General features: G+C 48.7%; 3 non-coding genes across 3 annotated transcripts; all 3 read right to left on the bottom strand.

The window, feature by feature from the left end:
- Positions 1-3545: 3545 nt before the first annotated feature.
- LOC148647503 (U2 spliceosomal RNA) lies at positions 3546-3741 on the bottom strand. Its single transcript, XR_015927036.1, has one exon. It is a non-coding gene; the product is annotated as a U2 spliceosomal RNA (small nuclear RNA).
- A 3291-nt stretch (positions 3742-7032) lies between these two features.
- Positions 7033-7224, bottom strand: LOC148647502 (U2 spliceosomal RNA). Its single transcript, XR_015926930.1, has one exon. It is a non-coding gene; the product is annotated as a U2 spliceosomal RNA (small nuclear RNA).
- A 6508-nt stretch (positions 7225-13732) lies between these two features.
- On the bottom strand, positions 13733-13924 carry LOC148647501 (U2 spliceosomal RNA). Its single transcript, XR_015927062.1, has one exon. It is a non-coding gene; the product is annotated as a U2 spliceosomal RNA (small nuclear RNA).
- Positions 13925-17959: the final 4035 nt, after the last annotated feature.

Raw genomic sequence — 17959 nt, 5'->3', positions numbered from 1 at the left:
GACCAGTCTCCTCCCACACTTTACACTGAATGTCCTTTATCTCTGGACATTGTCTCTGGACACCCCCTCCTCCACTTACACACTTACTTTTACACTCACCTTTCTCAACACTCACCCCTGAATCAGATTTCTTTTCCGTACTCTTTTTCCCCCTCATGGCCTCTGCAGACCCTAAGGGTGGAAAATTCTCCTCATTCAGCTCAATTTCTTTTACCTTCGGTCCAGGTGTTACGTCCCACGAAATGCACGTTAACGGTATCCTCACCAACCCTTCAGTATACCCTTCCTTCTTCCACTCCTTTTCACACTGTTTAACATCCTCCTCATGCTCCCTCTCAACATCGCTATCCGTAAACTCCCAAGTAAGCATTCCCTTATCTCTAATGTCACTACTACTTCCCTTCACACTTACTTTTGAGGCTACTCCTCTCACACCCTCCACTTTAGGTCTCTGCTGACACCTCTCCACTCGTTCTTTACTCATTCGATCTTTAATCACCTCTCCACCTCCTGATATTGCCCCTTCCTTGTTTTTCCCCATTTCTTTTTTAACTTTCCCTTTTATACTCCCCACCGCTTCTCCTACCTTCAGACTTTCCACTACCTCTCCTTTCAACGTCTCCACATGCACACCATTCTTCACCCCCTCCACTAATTCCGCCTTACCTACCACACCTGCTTTTACTATTCGTTTCTCCTTTACCCTCATATTCCCCTCCCCTTCACCTACGCTCATCTTCCCCTTATCCTCTACCTTCAACATCTCCTCTTGTATACAGCCCGTTCTCTCCCCCGCCAATTTACCCTTACCTCCCTCGGCACCCTCCACTCGTTCTTTGCTCATTCCATCCTTAATCCGCTCTCCACCTCTTGATGCCACACCTTCCTTGTTTTTTTCAGTTTCTTTTTTAACCTTCTCCTCCGTACACCCCACACCTTCTCCCACATTCAAACTTTCCATTACCTCTTCCATCGGCGTCTCCACATGCACACCATCTTTCATCTCCTCCCCCGCCAACTTACTCTTACCTCCCTCGCCCTCCTTGTTTTTCCCGGTTTCTTTTTTAACCTTCTCCTCCGTACACCCCACATCTTCTCCCACATTCAAACTTTCCATTACCTCTTCCTTCGGCGTCTCCACATGCACACCATCTATCATCTCCTCCCCCGCCAACTTACTCTTACCTCCCTCGCCCTCCTTGTTTTTCCCAGTTTCTTTTTTAACCTTCTCCACTATACACCCCACACCTTCTCCCACATTCAAACTTTCCATTACCTCCCCTTTCAACGTCTCCACATGCACACAATCCTTCGCCCCTTCCCCTGATTCACGCTTTAACCCCACAATGTTCCCACTTCCACCCTCTTTAGAAACACTACTTATTGTTTCAGCTACGCTTGGCCCTACACTCAATTGACACTCTTCAGCTGGTCGCATTCCATTTACCCTCAAACTCCCCACACCTTCCCCTGTAACTTTATCCTCTACCTTCAACATCTCCTCTTGTACACTATCCATTCCCTTTACCACACTCTCACAACTACCTCCCTCGGCACCCCCACCCGTTCCCTCCCTATCTAATTCCCTGACCTCCACGCACACCTCACTCATATCATGCACACTCACCTCCCCGTCCCCAACTATCACGCCTCCCCCTACCGCTTCTGCCCCCTTTTGTTCCTTCACACCAAATTCCTGTACAAAGACTTTTCCCCTTCCCCTCAAACAAACCCTCTGCAGATGACCCCATTCCCCACATACAAAACATCGTACACAATCCTTTGTCCCGTGCCTTCGTGATCCACACTGACCACAGTTCATAGTTCCACATTGCTTCGCATAATGTCCCAGTTCAAAACATTTCCAACACACCCGGGGCTGGCCCGGATAAGACAGGTATGCCCCGTCCGAGCCTATTTCGAAAAACGCCGGGGGGTGAAGCACCCCCTCCTCAGCCGCCGGACACTGACGCAGACTCATCCAATATCTCCGCTTCCCAGTCCACACACCTTCTTCATCTCGTTCTTTCTTCCCTCTTCCATACAGTGTCACATGCTTCCCCAAAAACCCCTCTATGTCCTCCTCTGAAACGAAAGGGTCCAACACAAAAACAGTCATACCTTTCAAGTTCCCCGCAAACCACGGTTCTACTTTGAAGAGGCTCAATGGCGCCTCCTCCTTTCGTGCTTGTATCAACTCCCAAAGTCCCCAAACCAGTGACTCAGAAATCAAAGTCAAATCAAAAATCCCCCGCTCACAAAAATCTTGCAAACAAACTAAGTCAGACATCTGTACATTCAAAAAACGTTTCAAAATTAAATCCTTGAACTTCCCTCTGTTCCATGTTCCCAGGCCTTCTCGTCCTCGCAACACGAAGCGAAGGGAGTTCTTCCTCCGCTCCTTCCTCAACCCAAGGGATCCCGCCATCGTTCCAGCCGGACGCCAACAAGCCGCTGCCCCAACTCCTTCCACGGCCTCCAGGTAACTGCCTCCACCACCGTCCAACTCTGCGCCGTTCTGCACTCCTCCTCGTCAACGCCGTCGATCTTCTCAATCCCACGTTCCACGCTCAGACCTTCACTCCTTCCGATCCTTCCAGCTCCTCCCGCCGCCTTCCCGACCCCCTGACTAAGATCTCGGAATTGCGGGCTTGCCGGCTTAAACCTCGATCTTAGCCAAAAGGCCGAGAAGCGATGCCCACAAAGGCGCGGACCGACGCGCGGGCGTTCCGCTGGCGCACAGTGGCGCAGGCCGACTCCTCTGGAGCCCGGGACCCGCGCAGCTGCCGGCCTCCCTGCAGCCAGAGGCCTGCCGCGGGACTCTGCTCCCCCTCTCTCTTGCCTGCCCGCCTGCCTTCCTGCCAGTCCCGGGCGGGGGCCCTGCTCTTTGATCTTCTGTCAACGGCCCGACAACGACCGCAGCCGCAGGGGGCGCCAGCCGCCCGGCCTCCTTAGCTTAGGCCCCTCCCACCGGCAGCAGCTGCGCCCAACCGGCTGCAAGCCAAAGCCGAGCGCCAGCACCTGCGGGCAGAGGCAAGGGGCAGCTCTCTCTCGGGAGGGAGGGAGGGACGGGGACGCGCGCGCACACACACACGCCTGCCTGCCGAAAAAAAAGAAAGAAAAGGTGGATATACTAAGTTTTTGGGAGGGAAAACGCCCAGCTGTCGAAAGGGGCCCGCCTGCAGGGACGGGGACGGACACACACGCAAGCAAGCAAGCAAGCAAGCAAGCAAGCAAGCAAGCAAGCAAGCAAGCAAGCAAGCCACGCCTGCCTCCCTGGGAAAAGGCTGAAAAACCTAAGTTTTTTGGAGGGAAAACGCACGGGAGCCGAAAAGGGGGCCGGCCTGCTTGCCCAGAGAGTCGAGACGCGGGAAAGCGCACAGAGGGAGCACGGGAACCGAGAGGGCGAGAGAGAGAGACAGAACACAGAGACACACAGATGGGGGACGAGGGACGAGACCCGAGAAGAAGGAGCTCCAGTCCACTTCGCTCGCTCGCTCGCTCGCTCGCTAGCTACCTACGTCTGTCTTTTCACCGCTGAGAGAAGGTGGTGCACCGCTCCCGGAGGCGCTGCAATACCGGGCCGATGCGTGGAGAGGACGGAGCAAGCTCCTGATCCAGCTCCCTGTTCCAAAAATCCGTTTAATATGTGGTCCCCCGATGGGGGACGTATCAGATATTAAACTGATAAGAACAGATTTTTTTTTTTTTTTTTTTTTATTACAATAATACAAAATACATCAAATCATAATTCGTTAAACAGAAACCCCAAAACAAAACATCAAACAACAATCCCATTTCCAATAAAACATAACAACCCAACCCAAATAACCAACGCATACAACAACCCAGGGTAACACAAACATTATCCATAACTTGACATAAAACCCCACCTCTTAAACCTCCAAACTTCAAACTGAAACATTACACAACAAGCATAAATCCTTAACCCATCCATATTTCTTACAATAATTCCCAAACCATATTACTCTCTAGCCAAAAAAAAAACACATTTCCATAGTCCCACCCCATATTCAACTACCCCGCCCCTTATTCCAATCAACTCCTCCCTTCCCAAATTATTACCCGGTCAACAGAAATAAACCAACCACCCATAACACCAAAAAACCCCTCAACACTTTTTAAACAAAATATACCATCACTAAATTGATCCTTCCCCTCAAGATTCTCCATATAGCGGAAACAACCCCCCCTTCCTTCTACTCAACTACTCTTCCCTTCCACCTTTTCCCCCCCACCTTCCTTAACGTCCAGTCCCCCACCAAATTCCATACCGATTTTAAGTACCTCTTCCGCATCCTGCCCTGACACACTGTACGCCGCCACAACGTTACCTAATATCAAATACTCAAAAAGATACGCCCGGTATTTCACTTCCAACCGCCCAGAAATTTCCATCACTCTTCTCCTAACCTCATCCTGAGTTCCCGGCGGGTTTACCCCGAACCCTTTCCGGTACATATATCCGGTTTTCAGCGGTCTGCCATTCCAAATCTTTGCCTCCATCCCCAATATTATCCTATCCCTTCTTTCTTTCCTCCACACCTCCCACTGGTCACCACACTCTTCCTCCCCACTCACACTTCCCGTTCTTACCGTCCCTTCCCTCACCCCCTTCTCTTCCCTTTCTTCCCTGTTCTCACTTTCTAATATTTCCCTACCTGTCCCCTCCCCGCTAGATAGCTTCGGCTTACTTCCCACTCTTATCTGACCTGAGACCTCCTCACTGGGAGTCTCCATCTCACTACCCTCCTCCGAACCCTCCACCTCCAACACCTCAAAGGGGTTGGGATCACCTATAACCATCCTACCCTCCTTAGCCTTTCCCTGCCCCCTCTCCCCCACCAGTTTTCTCTTTATCTTCCTTCTTGCGCCCACCCCCTTCTCTCCTTCTTCTTCCTCAGACATTTCTTCTGCCCATGAAACTCCTCGTCTCAAACCTCTAAACCCTTCCTCCACCCCCTTAACTTCCCCCCCAGAACCCTTTACTAACCCCGCCACCATCTCTAAAGTCTGCAATAGATCTCCTTCTACTGACTCTTCCCCTACTCCTCTCCTTCCATCTAACGCTGTGTCCATTTCCTCGCTCTCAGGTCCACCAGTACGCCCATCTGTACTTGGTCCTGCTGTGTCCTGCCTCCTGGCTGGCTGTGGTTCCTTCTTCTTCGATGCTGCTGCAGCAGCAGCCTCCGCATATGACCTCTTTCTGTCCGGGCACACACCATACAGGTGTCCCTGCATCCCGCACAGACTGCACCGAACTACTGCCCGGCAGTCCGCAGCGGCATGGCCCTCTGCTCCACATTTCCTGCAAACCTTACAGGTGCATGTCGCTACCATGTGTCCCTCCTTGCCACACCTGTGGCAAACTTTTGGCTGACCAGGATAACTAATGGTGCCCCTGTTCGCCCCGAGGAAAAAGGCCGGAGGAGGGTGTACCACCCCGCCCTCTGACGTCCCATCAGGCCGCAGGCGCACCAGAAATCTCCTTCTGCCTGTCCAATACCCCTTTGCATCCCTTTCTTTCCCTCCATTGCTTTGTATATCTACATGTCTCCTCAAAAAAGTCACAATGTCCTCCTCTGGCACAAACGGATTGCGCATATACACAAACAGTGGTCTTAACTCTCTAGCGAACAGGGGCTCAATCCTGAACGCGTTCAAAGGTGCTTGTTCCTTGTCCTTCTCCACTCTTTCCCATACTTTGCGGCAAAGTGCCTCCGAAGCCAAAGTTATGTCCAGTATCCCTTTACCCTGCGAAACTTGAAAACAAAACACATCTTGCACCGCTAATGAAAAGACTCCAACCAAAATCTCTTCCGCAAAAAAACCTCTGTCCAAAAAAACCTTCCCTGTATCCAAACTCTTCACGACGAAACGCACCGTGTCCCGCATCCGTCCCTCTCGGGACGAAGGGTCCCCGGCCGTCAAGGAAGTAGTGCGCTCACCCATCGCTCCGGAAAAACTGGTTGTCCGCTGATTTCTCCTCGTCCTTCAGCTCAGTAGTCTCCAGCAATTCTCCGACTCCGGGCTCCAGAATCCATTCCTCGGCACAGCACTTCTTCAGTCCTCCTTCCGCTCTCCCGACCCCCTGACTAAGATCTCGGAATTGCGGGCTTGCCGGCTTAAACCTTGATCTTAGCCAAAAGGCCGAGAAGCGATGCCCACAAAGGCGCGGACCGACGCGCGGGCGTTCCGCTGGCGCACAGTGGCGCAGGCCGACTCCTCTGGAGCCCGGGACCCGTGCAGCTGCCGGCCTCCCTGCAGCCAGAGGCCTGCCGCGGGACTCTGCTCCCCCTCTCTCTTGCCTGCCCGCCTGCCTTCCTGCCAGTCCCGGGCGGGGGCCCTGCTCTTTGATCTTCTGTCAACGGCCCGACAACGACCGCAGCCGCAGGGGGCGCCAGCCGCCCGGCCTCCTTAGCTTAGGCCCCTCCCACCGGCAGCAGCTGCGCCCAACCGGCTGCAAGCCAAAGCCGAGCGCCAGCACCTGCGGGCAGAGGCAAGGGGCAGCTCTCTCTCGGGAGGGAGGGAGGGACGGGGACGCGCGCGCACACACACACGCCTGCCTGCCGAAAAAAAAGAAAGAAAAGGTGGATATACTAAGTTTTTGGGAGGGAAAACGCCCAGCTGTCGAAAGGGGCCCGCCTGCAGGGACGGGGACGGACACACACGCAAGCAAGCAAGCAAGCAAGCAAGCAAGCAAGCAAGCAAGCAAGCAAGCAAGCAAGCCACGCCTGCCTCCCTGGGAAAAGGCTGAAAAACCTAAGTTTTTTGGAGGGAAAACGCACGGGAGCCGAAAAGGGGGCCGGCCTGCTTGCCCAGAGAGTCGAGACGCGGGAAAGCGCACAGAGGGAGCACGGGAACCGAGAGGGCGAGAGAGAGAGACAGAACACAGAGACACACAGATGGGGGACGAGGGACGAGACCCGAGAAGAAGGAGCTCCAGTCCACTTCGCTCGCTCGCTCGCTCGCTCGCTAGCTACCTACGTCTGTCTTTTCACCGCTGAGAGAAGGTGGTGCACCGCTCCCGGAGGCGCTGCAATACCGGGCCGATGCGTGGAGAGGACGGAGCAAGCTCCTGATCCAGCTCCCTGTTCCAAAAATCCGTTTAATATGTGGTCCCCCGATGGGGGACGTATCAGATATTAAACTGATAAGAACAGATTTTTTTTTTTTTTTTTTTTTATTATTACAAAAAGCAAACTTTCAAATATAAACATAAACAAATCACAAATTACAGACAACCAAAATACATAACCCATAAACAGTCAACCTTATAACACAACCCCAAACAATATACGAACCCAATATATCCATTGAGCATTCCCAAACAATAATTCCCACCCACTTATCAACAACACTGCTACACAAAAGGAAACATAACACAAAAACAAAACCTCATCATTATACACTTCCATCATTCCCTCACAATCCCACCCCTTCAGCAATTATAACTCTCAAATCAATCCTTATAGTAAACAAACAAACCTTTCCATCTTTCTTTTGCAGCATGGTATCCCCTTTTCCTTACATCCAATGTTAACTCATTTCTAATTCTGTACAAAAAACTGTTATACAAACCCACCTCACTTGTATGTACTCCATTTTTGGCCAACTTATTCCGTGCTCTCCATAACTCCAGTTTCACCATACTTATTAATATCCATAACATTAAACCAACCCCACGTGAATAAGTACCCTTCTTTATTCCATACAATATCATTTGCAGAGTAATTACAAATCTCGGTACCAATTTCTCAAACACTCCATTACACATTCCCCACATCCTTCTTGCATACCCACATTCCCAAAATACATGGTTTATTGTCTCCTGTTGCTTACATAACGCTCTAGGACATTCCTTCTGCAAGGTCAACTTGTGCCTATATAAAACGTCACGCACTGGGAGCCGTTTCCAGGCTATAAGCCAGTTCAGATCCATCAATTCGTGGCTCAATTCCTTGGGTTGTATTTGACCCCATACTTCATCCGGCAATCCACCAACCAGCTCCACTCCGCCCTTTGTTGCAACTTCTTCGTACAGCACTCTGTGGCTGAGCAGCAATGCAGCCTCCACTCCACTTGCATGCCGCTGGATCCACACCGTGGCATGCCGGTAGTGCCAAGGTAAGTCTTCTCCGTGGGGTGTCTTATTGTCCCATTTAGACAGTCCTCTTAATTTCCCTGCTAACCAAAACCTCACAAAGTATTGAGATACATGAACAAAAGGCTCTTTAAGAGCAACACACAAAGAGGCCACAAAAACACAGTTAATCTTCATAGGCAAGTTTGGAACTCCCCTTCCCCCTTTCCCAATAGGTCTAAACATGTCAGTCCTTTTTACATATTCGTATTTTTTTCCCCAAATGAACCAAAAGGTCTCTCTTATCAAATATCTATTTAATCTCAAAGGTATCGGATACACTGCTGCCAAATAACTCAGAACAGACAAAACTTCAATCTTAATTACAAGCACTTTACCTATATGTGTTAAACTTTTATTTGACCACTGGCCAAGTCTTACTCTCACCTTTTCCAATTTCTCTAGCCAATTATAATTGGCCGCATCCCCTTCTTTGAAGTGAACTCCCAGTATCCGCATTGGATCCCTACAGACCTGAAGTCCACTCACTCTCTCTTGCCTATCTCTCCATTTCCCAAAAAACTTGATTTTGCTCTTTTCCTTATTTAACCTAGCACCAGAAGCTGCAGCAAAAAGCTCAAAAAGCTCCAGCGCCCTCTGCAGGTCGGTGTCAGAAGACATAAACAAAGTTAAATCATCCGCATATAGAGCTATCTTAGCCCTTTGTCCACCACCCCCAGGTATCAACACCCCCTCCACTTTCGGGTCTAGACACACTAAACGGGCATATGCTTCAATGTAAATAACAAAAAGCAAAGGAGACAGAGGACATCCCTGCCTTACCCCTGAGTTCTGCCAAACCATATTCCCAATATACCCATTTATTAAAATCTTACTTCCCACTTCTGTATACAAGGTCTGAATCCACCTAATGAAGGTTGAGCCAAACCCCATCTGCTCCATAACCTTCCACAGAAAAGAGTGGGAGACCCTATCAAAGGCCTTTTCCAAATCCAAATTTACTAACATGAGTGACAGGTCCCTTTGTCCTGTCCAAGCTATCAAATCTCTTATCAATTGTAAGGTCCAACTTATTTTTCGACCCTGAACCCCACACGTTTGCTCTATGCCAATAACAGATGGCAGTACCCTTTTCAGTCTATTGACAAGCACTTTGGCAAAGAGCTTGTAGTCCGTGCACAAAAGCGTCAACGGTCTCCAATTCTTCAAATCAGTAACCCTACCCTTCTTAAACAGCAATGTTAAAATCCCCGTCCTCATTGAAATCCCCATATACCCCTTTTTAAAAATCTCATTCATAACCTGGAGCAGCACGTCACTCAACTCATCCCAAAACATAACATAAAATTCAGCAGGTATGCCGTCAACACCAGGCACCTTACCCTTTTTCATGTCACTCTTAACCTCATTTAATTCCTTTAAAGTAAAGGGTTCCTCTATGCTCAACCTCTCTTTCTCTGCCACTACTTGTGACACCTTTCCCAACACTTCCTGCACTGCCTCCTCCTTTATTCCCTGCTCTGTAAAAAGTTCTTGGTAAAACTCAAATGCCACTTCCAGCATTCCATCTCTGTCTGACACCACCTGCCCTAACTTATTCTGTACCCCCTCCATCACCCTCCTTCTCTGCCTTTTCCACAAACTATTAAACTGAAATGTTGAACAAGTTTCCGAGAACTGCAATTTATCTATATGTAACTTAAATAAATATTTACGCGCCCTTTTCTCATAATATTCCCTCAATTTCCTTTTTAGCGTATAAATCTCCTCTAAATCCACAGGCAAACCTTCATTGCTTTTCTCATATAAGCAGTTCAAACTTTCTTGCAATACTCTCCCTTCCTTCCTTTCCTCTATCTGTCTCCTCATGCAATATTCCCTTGTTTCTTTCTGAATCCACCTTTTAACTGATTCCCACCACTTTAAAATGGGAATATGCCTACACCTTGTTCTTTTCCACATTGTCATCTTCTTCCTTATCAACTCCCTATACTCAGCATCCTCTAGAACCTCAGTGTTAAGTTTCCAGAACCCTTTTCCAAACCTAATACCAGTACCAGCAATCTCAACCATCAAAATGTCATGATCAGAGTGCCAGAAGGGAGATGTTAACACACTCCCTATCCCCAAGTCTCTGGATGCAAAAATATAGTCTAACCTTTTGGCTAAACCCATTGCATTCCTCCATGTAGGGACAGGTTTCCCCTTAGGAACTCTTACAACACAGTCTATCAAACCATATTGTCCTAACAGTTTGCGCATACACTTTACGTCCGGGCTGTCCTTATCTTTCAAATCAATATTAAAATCCCCTCCCATAACTACTTTCCTATTTGTTAAACAAAAAGGAGCCAAATTCGCATAAAAAGCAGAGCGCTGTGCCGCCACTGCAGGAGCATACACACACACAAACCGGAAATTCACTCCACTCACCACAACATCCACGCTCATTAGCCTACCGGCCACGCCCACTTCACTTCTTTCCACTACAAAGTCGTGGGACCCAAACAAGATCCCGATGCCCGTTGAATGTACTCCTCCCACGCTCCATCTGGACGTTCCTTTTACCCATTCACCTGTAAAAGACTCCACATCCCTGCTATCTTTTAAATGCACTTCTTGCAAAAAGCAAACAGTGAATTCCAAAGACTTCAAATAATCAAAAACTGCTGTTCTTTTAATTCTGTCCCTCAAACCCCTTACATTAAGTGTCAAAATCTTCATCATAAATAAATTGGTTTAACAATAACCATCATTCACCCATTTTTTTGCAAGTAACGTGAACCGTACGAACACCATCTTATTTTCTTCTTCACTCGGCCCACTTATCAAGAAAGCCCCCACCTTTTCTTTAGATCTCTCCACCTCTACGTTTACATTCTTGTACTCTTTTAACATTTTCTTAACACCCCCCGATTCCGCAGGGTATACTACATTCCCATTTGACCACTTACATGCACTTATAAACTCCTTATGAACATTCAACTTAAGCTTTGCACCCTGCCTACTACTTTTTTTCTTTTCAAAACTAGCCTCAGCTGCCTCTACCTCACTCACCCAACCCTTCATCAAATCTTCTAATTGGAACCTCTTTACTCGCAGCTCTTTAGCATCTTCTGCATAAACCTGAAATGTACATATTTCGCCCGACCTCACTTCCGGTCTTAAATTAATACCCATTTTCCCAAATACAGATCCATCGAAGAGCTCAGGCCATGCAATAGTCGCTGTCTTAGCGTCCCATCTGCAATACCTCCTGAAGATCGGATGTAAAAGCGCTTCAAACCACACTTCTTTCTCCTTCTCCGCCACCTCACCAGGTAAGTCGCTGTCTTGCGTTAACATTTGCAGGGACACATTTGACGATGACAGAGGCGATTCTGACACGCAGGCTGTCCCCTCTCCCCCCTCTTCCAAGGTAGGCATCGGGGTTACACTGTCTTCACTTAGCTCAGACGACTCCTGCCACATCTCGGGAACTTCCTCACTTCTTCCTATCTTCTTACCCAAGTCTTCCTCCGACTCTGGATGTTTCCTCTTGACTTTACACTTCAAATGAATCTCTCCCTCCTCAGCATCCTCCATTCTGTCCTCCTCACCTCCCTCCACTCTGTCCGCCCAACCTATTGCATCCACTGCCTTCTTCATCAACTCCAATCCCGGCATATCTCTTGAAGTCCCGACCTCCTGATAGTCCACAGAAGGACTTATACCCAGTATATCCTCCTGGTCTCCTTCTGCCTGAGCCTGCTCTTTATCAGCCTCATCACTCACAGATATGTCCATGTTGTCCACATCTCCATCCATTGCAGCCTCCTGTCTGCCCTCCGGAGCACTTGAGGCTGAACGCATCCCAGCGGCACCCCGCACAACCTCTGCATAGTTCTTCTTCCTCTTATCACAATCTTTAAATGTGTGCCCCTCCCCTCCACACAGATTACACCTCACCTCCTCTGTGCAATCAGCCATCCAATGCCCCACTCCTCCACATTTCCTGCACACCTTTTCCCTACAATCCGCAGCGTGATGGTCGGGCTTCCTGCAGCGTCTGCACACTGAAGGCTGTCCATAATAATATAAATAGCCATTGTTCGAGCCAATCGAAAAGGTTGCTGGGGGGTGCAAAAGACCATCCGGGGAATTCGCATCGAAGCGGAGCCTCACTCTATATCGATTCTTCCCTGTCCAAACTCTCTTTCTGTCCATCATTTTAGACCCAAGCCCCTGTATGTCAACAAACCTCTTCAGGAAATAAACAACATCTTCCTCTGGGACATACGGGTTAAACATTGTAACCGTTAAGGTTCTCAATTCCCGGGCAAAGAGAGGTTCTATTATGTATTCCACAAATGGCTTAGCATCCTTCCTCAAATTGACAGTGTTCCATATCTTCATTGCTAAGTCCTCGGTGTACAAAGAAAGATCAAAAATCCTCTTACCGGGAAAGTCCTGCAAGCAGAAGATGTCCTCGGGCTCCAACTCCAAGGCTTTGAACAGCACCTCCTCTTCAAAAGCATCCCTTGAAACCAGCTCCGTCCTCTCGTCTCCAACCCGTTGCACAAAACGCACAGTATGCCTCGCTCTCCCCTCTCGTGTCCTCGCTGCTCCTTCCATCGTAGAAAAAAAGGCCGGAAACCTCCGCCTCTGAGAAAAAAAACTTCCAGGAAAGTCCCTGAAGCGCGATCCCTGTCTCTCTCTCCCCCCAGCCAAGACCAAGCTGCGGACAAGCCACACACTTGATCTTAGCCAAAAGGCCGAGAAGCGATGCCCACAAAGGCGCGGACCGACGCGCGGGCGTTCCGCTGGCGCACAGTGGCGCAGGCCGACTCCTCTGGAGCCCGGGACCCGCGCAGCTGCCGGCCTCCCTGCAGCCAGAGGCCTGCCGCGGGACTCTGCTCCCCCTCTCTCTTGCCTGCCCGCCTGCCTTCCTGCCAGTCCCGGGCGGGGGCCCTGCTCTTTGATCTTCTGTCAACGGCCCGACAACGACCGCAGCCGCAGGGGGCGCCAGCCGCCCGGCCTCCTTAGCTTAGGCCCCTCCCACCGGCAGCAGCTGCGCCCAACCGGCTGCAAGCCAAAGCCGAGCGCCAGCACCTGCGGGCAGAGGCAAGGGGCAGCTCTCTCTCGGGAGGGAGGGAGGGACGGGGACGCGCGCGCACACACACACGCCTGCCTGCCGAAAAAAAAGAAAGAAAAGGTGGATATACTAAGTTTTTGGGAGGGAAAACGCCCAGCTGTCGAAAGGGGCCCGCCTGCAGGGACGGGGACGGACACACACGCAAGCAAGCAAGCAAGCAAGCAAGCAAGCAAGCAAGCAAGCAAGCAAGCCACGCCTGCCTCCCTGGGAAAAGGCTGAAAAACCTAAGTTTTTTGGAGGGAAAACGCACGGGAGCCGAAAAGGGGGCCGGCCTGCTTGCCCAGAGAGTCGAGACGCGGGAAAGCGCACAGAGGGAGCACGGGAACCGAGAGGGCGAGAGAGAGAGACAGAACACAGAGACACACAGATGGGGGACGAGGGACGAGACCCGAGAAGAAGGAGCTCCAGTCCACTTCGCTCGCTCGCTCGCTCGCTCGCTAGCTACCTACGTCTGTCTTTTCACCGCTGAGAGAAGGTGGTGCACCGCTCCCGGAGGCGCTGCAATACCGGGCCGATGCGTGGAGAGGACGGAGCAAGCTCCTGATCCAGCTCCCTGTTCCAAAAATCCGTTTAATATGTGGTCCCCCGATGGGGGACGTATCAGATATTAAACTGATAAGAACAGATTTTTTTTTTTTTTTTTTTTTTTTTATTGTCAAAGATAACAAAAAATACTAAATCACAATTATACCATCAATTCCGATGAACACTTCCAAAAAGCAAAAATAACAAAGCAGACAAAAATCTTAACAAAAACAAATCACTACTGGGTATCAATCAACCAATCCTTTTAAATTTCTGCTAAAGACTTCCATTTTTCTTTTACAGCGTGATAACTTAACTTTTCTTTATCTACAGCCACCATGCATTTAATGTCCCCCACAATTTTGTTGTAAACCCCACCCACACTCCATAACACCCCTTTTTTGACCAAAGTGTTCCTAGCGGCCCACAAATACAATTTAACACAACTCATAACAAACCATAATATGAAAGCCACACCTCTCGTTCTTCCCCGTCCTCTTACCCCAAACATTACAGTGGCCAAATTTACCTTAAACCCAGCTTCTATCGATTCCAATAAAGGTGTACATTTATCCCACACTTGCTGAGCAAAAACACAGAACCAAAAAACATGTTCAATTGTCTCTCTAGCTCGGCAGTCTGCCCGAGGACACTCAGTTTGTCTGGACAGCTTATGCCTGTGCAAGACGTCTCGCACGGGAAGTCTCTTCCAAACCAGCTGCCAATTCAGGTCCATCATGTCTGGCCGCAAACCTTTGGGTTGAACCTTCCTCCAGGTCTCGGCGGCCACATTCCCAACAATTCTGTCCTCCTCTTGTCCCATTACAGCGCTATACAGTGCCCTGTGGTTCCTCAGAGTCAGCACATCCTCTGCCACCCGATGTTTCCGGACCCAGGACACCGCATGCCTATAATGCCACGGTAAGTCCTCTCCGTGCGGGACGTCGTTCCTCCAACAGGTGAGATGTCGGAAACTGTTGGCAAGCCAAAACTTTACAAAAAACTGGTAATTATGCACTACAGATTGGCTTAAAGCAACACATAACCCCGACACATATATACAGTTTAACTTGATTGGTATATTCGGTACTCCTCTACCTCCCATATCAATTGACCTATACATATCCTGGCGCTTGATATACTCGTATCTTCCGTTCCAAAGAAACCTAAAAGTTTCTCTAGTAAGATATCTATTATATCTTGCTGGCATTGGGTAAATATTCGCCAAATATATCAAGGCTGGTAAGATGTCCGTCTTTAAAACTGTTACCTTTTCTACGAATGTTAAGCGTTTGTCACCCCATCTTAACAATCGGACCCTTATTGCCTCCAAAGCCTGAAGCCAGTTATAATGCACCGTTCCCTGCTTTTGGAAAGAAATACCCAAAACCTTTAAAGGGCCCCTACAAAAATCCAGGCCATATATGCCTTCCTCTCTGTCTCTCCATAATCCAAAAAACTTAACTTTACTTTTATTTCTGTTTAGTCTGGCCCCTGATACCCTGGCAAATTCCTCGAAGATGACCAAGGACCTCTGCAAACTGTGATCGGCGGTCAGCACCAAGGTAACATCATCGGCGTACAGTGTCATCTTAACTTGCTCTCCACCACTCCCAGGCAGTATTAATCCCTCTATGCCTGGGTCCCCGTTTACCATCCTTGCAAATGGTTCCATGTAAAGGACAAATAACAAAGGGGACAGCGGGCAACCTTGTCTTACCCCAGAAAGCTGCTTCACCAGTTTGCCAACAAAACCATTAACCACTACTCTACTACCCACCTGTGTATACAAGGTCTTCAACCATCCAATAAAAATTGGCCCAAAACCCATCTTTTCCAGCACACACCACAAAAAGTTGTGCGACACTTTGTCGAAAGCTTTCTCTAAATCTAAATTAGCTAATACTAACGGAATATTCCGATGTTCAGACCACGCTATTGCGTCTCTGACTAACTGGAGAGACCAGTCAATTCTCCTTCCCCGTACGCCACAAGTCTGATCGTTCCCTACTACTGTCCCCATCACTTCCTTCATACGATTAACCAAAACTTTAGCAATTAACTTGTAATCTGTACATAACATCGTGAGTGGCCTCCAATTGCCTAGATCAGTTGCCTGCCCTTTTTTAAACAACAAGGTCAGCACCCCTTCTCGCATCGAGTCTCCTAACATTTTCCTGTTGAAAACCTCGTGCGCTGTTTCTAACATTATGGGCCCTATCAAATCCCAAAAGGTTTTATAAAATTCTGCAGGAAGACCATCTAATCCAGGCGCCTTCCCATTCTTCATCCCTGCCAAGGCTCCCCTAAGTTCATCTATAGTAATAGGCTTCTCTAAGAGACGCCTGCTACTCTCGGGCACCCGTGAGGAGATGCATCCAAGAGCAGCGGATTCCAAACCTCCTTCTAAGGCTCGTGCTGAAAAGAGGTTCTTGTAAAAGGAGTAGACCGCTTCTAACATCTCATCAGGGTGCTCTACAATCCTGCCTTGATCTACTCGAACCCCGTCCATTCGCCTTTTCCTTTGCTGTCGCCTCACTTGCCTGAATAGAAAAGAAGCACACATCTGTTGCTGTAACAAAAGATCTATTCGGGCCTTGAACAAAAAACTCTTAGCTCTCTGTTTGTAATAAGCCTGGAGTCTAGCTCTAGAAGCCGCCACCTCATCCGGACTCACTACCTTCCCCTCATTAAGTTGCATGTAGAGATTATTCAATTCTTCTTGCAACAATCTCCCTTCCTTAGCCTCCCTTCTCCTTCGGTTAAGACTATATTCTCTAGTCTCCCTTCTAATTTTCTTTTTCATTATCTCCCACCAATCCATAGCAGAGATGTGCTCCTTCTTCGCACACCACCACTCATTTAATTTTAACCTCATGTGTTCAACATACTTTTCCTCCTTCAAGATCTCAACATTCATTCTCCAAATACCTCGACCATACATCCTCTGCGGCAGGCTCAGCTTAACCTCCACTAACGTGTGGTCAGAGTACCACATCGGACGCGCCGCCGTTGTCTCCACTCTCACCTCTCCTGAAGCAAAAATGTAATCGAGACGCCTCGCGACTCCCGCTGCATTCCTCCAGGTGGGCGCCACAGCACCTGCCGTGACTCGTAAAACACAATCCACTAGGTTGAAACGGGTTAGGAGCACACGTAACTGCTTAGCTCCCACATCTTCCTGTTTACTAAGATCAACGTTAAAATCACCACCAATGACAAGCATCCTATTAGTAGCACATATCGGGTAGAGCTCTTTATAAAAATCTGCTCTCAGTGAACTTATTGCGGGCGCATACACACATACAAACCTAAAGTTATTATTCCCATAACACACATCCACACTCAGGGCTCTTCCCGGCACTATTATATTACAATTCTCCACAATCATTCCACAGTTACCAAACAGAATGCCCACCCCCGACGAGTGAACCCCACCCACACTCCATTTGGATCCTCCCTTATCCCATTCCCGAGAAAAAAGCACTGCATCCTTCTCATTCTTCAAGTGCACCTCCTGTAGAAAGCACACCTCAAAATTCAGGTCTTTTAGGGACTGAAAGACAGCAGTTCTCTTAACTCTATCTCTAAGCCCTCTTGTATTAAGTGTCACAACCTTCATTTAAAGATTAACAGTTTCTCTCTTCCCATCTTCTAATGATATTCATTGCTGCAATATATGCATCTCTCACCTCACTCTCCTTAGGCCCGTGCACATATAACCTAATGACTCTCTTCGATCTTCCTTCACTTTCTAAACTAACACCTGGAAAAGCTCTAAGAATGCTTTTAAGACCACCTGCTCGCACCGGGAATCGCACATTTCCATTCGCCCATTCACATTGCCTGAGAAAACTAGCAGACGCATCCAAATCTTTCATTATTCTACCCTCTGTTCTAACTACCCCAGCTGCGAAAGCCTCCTTAGCCATACCCCCATTGTTTCTCCACCGTTTCACAATATCTGAAAAGAGGATTTTCTTGGAACCTATTTCAGCATGTGTTTTCCCAAACACCCGAAACCGCTGAATATCCCCCCCTACAAGTACACACTCATAATTAATCTCCTTTTTTTGAATCTCCTGCTCCTCAAAACCAGCAGGCCACTTGACCCTATTATTCTTCTCGTCCCATTTACAGATTTTCACAAAGTCCCGAGGCAACTCCGAATCCAG

The sequence above is a fragment of the Lepisosteus platostomus genome, chromosome 15 (assembly GCF_059453375.1).
Source record: "Lepisosteus platostomus isolate fLepPlt1 chromosome 15, fLepPlt1.hap1, whole genome shotgun sequence".
Classification (NCBI taxonomy): domain Eukaryota; kingdom Metazoa; phylum Chordata; class Actinopteri; order Semionotiformes; family Lepisosteidae; genus Lepisosteus; species Lepisosteus platostomus.
The sequence above is the reverse complement of the archived record's forward strand: the minus strand, read 5'-3'. Positions and strand labels throughout refer to the sequence as shown.